General features: G+C 41.2%; 1 non-coding gene across 1 annotated transcript; it reads left to right on the top strand.

The window, feature by feature from the left end:
• The first annotated feature begins 3,224 nt into the window (after positions 1 to 3,224).
• LOC142427022 (U1 spliceosomal RNA) lies at positions 3,225 to 3,388 on the top strand. Its single transcript, XR_012779865.1, has one exon. It is a non-coding gene; the product is annotated as a U1 spliceosomal RNA (small nuclear RNA).
• The last annotated feature ends 2,596 nt before the right edge of the window (positions 3,389 to 5,984 follow it).

The raw sequence follows: 5,984 nt of genomic DNA, 5'->3' as shown, positions 1-5,984 counted from the left end.
TTTAGTCAGATTAAAAATTCCTCTGAAGATATGTCTTCTCTAAAGTCTTTCCAATACATTCAGTCCAAATTTATTTTCATAAAATTCATGCTCTGAAATAAGTTTTAAAATACATAAATTCATACATCTTTATGCAGAAAAAAAGACCGAAAAGTAGAGAAGGAGTAAACCGAAAAGCAGCAGTTCCCTCTCTTCTGCACACCCTACTGAGCGTTCCTGGGGGTTATGCCCCATTAACACTTTGTTGGTGGGTGAGTTTCAGAAACATCTCAAGAATTTTATGAATGCTGAGGAGTTTATATTCTGGTTACCTCTTCATATTTTCCTTCTCTGTACTTAGCTCACTTGTCCATCACTCTGGCTTCCATGTGATGTAGAATTAGTTCTCAGTAGAAGTTTGGATAGATTAACTCTTGCACTCTCTATGAGATTAGAAATCATATGGTTCAATATATGGAGTTCTAAAGACTTTTAAAAATGATGTATTTTTTTCTAGTTTTATTTTGTTTTGTTTTGCATTACTGTAAGAGATAGAAATAAAATAAGAATTTGTTTTTTTCTAGCATAATCTTCTAGTTTACTTATTTTGTTGTTGAGCAAATGGAATGCAACATATATACCAATTTAATATATCTTTAATATGAAAGTCTTTCTTTCTTTCTTTCTTTCTTTCTTTCTTTCTTTCTTTCTTTCTTTCTTTCTTTCTTTCTTTCTTTTCCTCAGTCTTCAAAGGCTTTACTGGTCAATGTGCTTTAGGAGAGGATGTCAATCCTTCTCTTTCCAAACTTGGAAGGAAGAGCTGCATGCAGGACAGGCACACGGAGCAGTGCCAGCGGGTTCGCAGAGACATGACCATTTTGTCCCTCTCTTTCTCATAGATCCAGTTAAGAGACACAAGCCTTTAGTGCACCAATTCTGCTGGCTTAAACAAGAGACCGATTTCTTTCTCAGCGCTTTTGACCAAGTCACTGCCATGAATGATATTTCGCACAATTTCAACACAGAAGTCCCCTGGAATGGTACCCAGCCTCCCCCTACATCACCTGGCCTGTCTTCACCACATTCAGCCCCTTCCAGACCATGGCCATAAATGGTCCTCAGTTCATGTACTTCACCAGTCCTGGGAAGAATGGGCGGCCTTTCAGGTCCATGTGATGCTGCTTCAGGTGTTGCTCAGAGGCCTAATTAACTTCATAAATTCCACATATTCCGAGTGCTTGATGATGTCACCCCACTGGGCTGCGCTGCTTACTGTCTGGCCTGATGGCGATGAAGGTATGCTCATCAAATTTCAACTAGCCAGGGAGCTGGCGGCCAGATCTGTGGAGCAGGAGCAGAGACAGGATGGAAGTTTTTTAATAGGACATCATTTTAATAAGAAGCTTCCTTTGTTTCATTCCATTATTTTTAATGATTATGTTTATTCAGTTTTAATTATATAAATAATTTGCACATGGAAACAATACTTTTATTTCCAAAAATTCTCTCCGTACCATAATTGTTTTAAATTTGTTTGGTAACCTCAACTATACCCTGTTCCTAGACCTATAAACTGTATCCAGTGCTATCATGGAGATTCTAACTCATTGCAAATAAAGACAATAATATAGTCATACTTATTCTTAACTAACATGAAAGCACTGAAAACACACTGTCCCATTTACATAGTATCTATATTTTTATATGTGAATAAGGCAAAAATAGCTGATGCTTACATACAAAGATAAAATACTCAAAACAATTGCAGTCTTCATTTCTGCAACTGATCATGAAGCCATAGTCTGTATTTAGAACTCCTTTCTTGTAGCTACATAATGTCACGTCGACTTGCGGAATAGGTTATAGAGATGGAAATGAAGGAGTCATGTGCAGACTCACACTGGATGCACAACACTTTCCACTCACTGTCCAATGATCTTCCTTCATTCGTTGTCATTGCATGTGTTGTGTGAGTCTGAAGAGGAATTTATAGACCGGTTTTAGACATGTGGGCTAATATTGAACTTATGGACTTGATCTGGTCTGGACTGGGATGTTTTCTTAATATACAATTACTCTTTATATAAAGCTTTTTCTTATACACCTACGAGTGTCTCTGGATTTGGTTCTCTAGTCAACCTGGACTAACACACTTCTTCAATAGCCCATTCCTATTTCCTTTGCCCTCAGTAAGCAATGCAGCTGGTCCTGGTTCTTTGCCTGGCAGGAGGAGCCAACGTTCACTCCTGAAGTATCTAGAGCAGTGGTTCTCAACCTGCCTCATGCCACAACCCTTTCATACAGTTCCTCATGTTGTGGGGATCCAACCATACAATTATGCTACTTCATAACTATAATTTTGTTAGTGTTATGAATCAGGCGACCACTGTGAACGGGGTGTTCAACCCCCGAGGGGGTTGCAACTCAGGTTGAGAACCGCTGGTCTAGGCTATTAGTAGCTATTCTGAATAGAGTTCTTGTTGTTTATCACGGGACATGGTACTAATAAAAGATCCTAAGGAATTTCCTATATTCTAGACACCCATACTCTTCATTTCCATTATGCAATTTCAATCATATTTCTCCTTGGTAATCAGGATCAATCACATCACCCCATATAGTAATTCCATTCTTTGTTGACCCAGAACAATGGTTCTCAACCTTCCTAATGCCACAACCCTTTAACACAGTCCCTCATGTTGGGTGACTAATTCATAACAGGTTGTGAAAAGGTTGTTTGACCCCCAAAGGGGTCACAACGCATAGGCTGAGAACCGCTGGTCTAGTGGTATGAGAAGCCCAAATTGACTAGGAGGCATTCTTAACCTCCAGCTCAATAGTATTCTTTTCTTTGTAATTAAAAGTGCCAGCCCCAAAGAGCAGAGGATTGCAGGGACAAGCAGCAAAAATGCTGATAGTGGGTAACTCGGAGTAATAAAGTGGTGCCACTCCCATTTTCACCCTTGGGTTCCTGGACTCATGAATCCTGGAGGGGATTACCCCAACCCTGAAAGGTATTGCCACCTATCTAGTACTATAACGGTGTCTTTAAAAGGTTATTCCATCATTATATCAAGACAGCTACTTTAAGTTAATAGTCAACATGGTAAGACCAGCTTTACCACCATCCATCTCTCTGCAAACCCTCCAGAAATGCACTTTTTCTTTGGTTTACTACTTTTCTAGGTTGAGTCCATTCTAATGGCATACAGTTGGCTTTCCCTACCTTAAAAGCCCTATTCCTTATACTTACCTGGCAGGGGAGATACCATGATCACGAAGGTGGTTTTCCCAGGGCGAGGCTCACCCATTGCACTCTGGGTGTGCTGACCCCTGCGATTTCCCCAAATGTGGGAAACTCGACTGCATAATTTGTGGTAGTGGGGGACTGTGTTCGAGCTATCCTCCCCCCCCCCCAAAAAAAAGGGGGGAAAAAGTCCTATTCCTCATGCTAGGGATCTTATACGGAGTTGGGTCAGTTGCTAAGAAAGACTATTCTAATTATGGGATATCTGGACCAGAGGAAATCACTACAGGAAGAGTTTGGGCGCCCACTGGATCCACGGTGAGATGAATACGGGTTATGATTTCACTAATAGCTTGACCTCTAATTTTTTAAATTTAAAGATCATTTTATTGGAGGGTTCTTACAGCTCTTATAACAATCCATACATCAATTGTATCAAGCATGTTTGTACATATGTTGCCATCATTATTTTCTAGATATTAACTTAAAAATCATTTTATTGGGGCTCATACAACTCTTATCACAATCCATACATACCTCAATTGTGTAAAGCACACTTATACATTTGTTACCCTCATCATTCTCAAAATTTGCTTTCTGCTTAGGTTCCTGGAATCAACTCCTCAATTTCCTTTCTCCCCCCACCCCTCCCCACTCCCTTCTCCCTCATGAATCCTTAATAATTTATAAATTATTATCTTATCTTATCTTATCTTATCTTACACTGCCCGGCATCTCCCCTTACCCACTTTTCTGTTGCCCATGCCCCAGAGAAGAGGTTATATGTTGATCCTTGTGATCGGTTTTCCCCCTTTCCACCTCCCCTTCCCTACCAGTGTCACCACTCTCACTGCTGGTCCTGAGGGGTTCATCTGTCCTAGATTCCCTGTGTTTCCCATTCCCATCTGTACCGCTGTGCATCCTCTGGCCTAACCAGGTTTGCAAGGTAGAATTGGGATCATGAAAGTTGAGGGGAAGAAGTGTTTAAGAACTAGAGGAAAGTTGTGAGTTTCATTATTGCTACACTGAACCCCGAGTGACTCATCTCCTCCCCACTACCCCTCTGCAAGGGATGTCCAGTTGTCTACAGATGGGCATTGGGTCCCCATCACACTCCCCTCATTCACGATGATATGATTCCCGCCCCCCGCCCCTCCTCACCTTTGGTGCTTAAAACCTGGTCTCCTCGCCCTTCATGATCACACATGTTGTTGTGCTGCTTCCATGTGGGCTTTGTTGCTTCTGGGCTAGATGGCCGCTTGTTTACTTTCAAGCCTTTAAGACCCAAGACGCAATATCTCTCAATAGCCGGGCACCATCAGCCTTCTTCATCACACTTATTTGTGTACACATTCGTCTTCAGCGTTCATGTGGGGAAGGTGATCACACAGTGATGGTTTTTGTTCTTTGGTGTCTGCTACCTGTTCCCTTCAACACCTTATGTTCACACAGGCTTGTGTGCTTCTTCTCTGTGGGCTTTGTTGCTTCCGAGGTAGATGGCCACTTGTTTGCCTTCAAGCCTTTAAGACCTCAGATGCTATATATTTTGATAACTGGGGACCATCAGCTTTCTTCACCACGTTTGTTTATGCACATGTCTGTCTTTAGCAATCATGTCAGGAAGGTGGGTATCATGAAATGACTATTTAGCTGAGCAAGGTGCTCTTGTATTAAGGGAATGCGCATAAGGAGGCCCAATGTCCACCTGCTACCCTACTACTAAACCTATAAATATATGCACATAGTTCTATTTCCCCCATAATCGTAAATATATTTACATATGTACATGTCTGTATTTAGGCTTCTATGTATGCCCCTTGCCTCCTAGTCCTTTCCTCTATTTCCTTACACTTTCCTCCTGTTTCACTACCATGTTCAGCCTTCATTCTGTTTCAGTAATTCCTCTCAGTAACCTTGCCCTTGACTTGACCTCTAATGGTGGGCTTTCAAAATGCATTGGGTCTCCTGGGATTAATGTCAATTCTGAATGAGTGTCCAGTAATCCCTAAACACTCTGGTGTTTATGTTTTCCTTTTCCCCATTTCACAGTCACTCTTGGAAAATGCCATAGATTCCTTTGTGAAAAGCTGGAAGAAAGATGAACAATATACAATTTTGGTAGTGTAGTGGTTGCCATCCTCAAACGGATTGGATCTCCCCTTCATTTAAGGGGCTGTGGGTCTGTAAATGATTGAGGTGTTGTGATTCTCTGTGCTGGTGATTCACGTTAACTTCACTGCCATTCTCCTGATGTAGATTTCTTTTGTTTGTACAGATAAAGAAACTCTTTAGTAGACTTCACTCCGAAGGACACCTGCGTAAGTAGTCAATACCATAAACCCATATGAATCTGACTACTCTGATAACTGCTTTGAATCTGCTGTCCATTATGGTAACACGCTCTCCGTATCCCTGTCTGTTAAGTGCTGTCATTTGGTCCTCTATAACTATGAGGTCCAATCAACCCAATTACACTTAGGTGTTCTAATTCAGTTAAGGCAATTACCATTGTCAAATCTTACGTGAAATAGCAACACATGCATCTAAAGAGATGTTGGCCCCCACCTTCACAAATGTATACCTCACTCATGTGTGGGTCTATGGTCTATCCTCTATATTCCTGTTATCATTCTGTGTCTTTCAAGAAAATACATCAGTTTGAAACCTTTGAAGCCCTCCCCCCAACCCAAATCACCACAAGCTCAAAACCACTTTGCCATGAATTGAGCTGACTCAGCACATCCCTTCAGAAGCTATT

Source organism: Tenrec ecaudatus, chromosome 14, assembly GCF_050624435.1.
Source record: "Tenrec ecaudatus isolate mTenEca1 chromosome 14, mTenEca1.hap1, whole genome shotgun sequence".
In the NCBI taxonomy this organism is placed as follows: domain Eukaryota; kingdom Metazoa; phylum Chordata; class Mammalia; order Afrosoricida; family Tenrecidae; genus Tenrec; species Tenrec ecaudatus.
The sequence above is the reverse complement of the archived record's forward strand: the minus strand, read 5'-3'. Positions and strand labels throughout refer to the sequence as shown.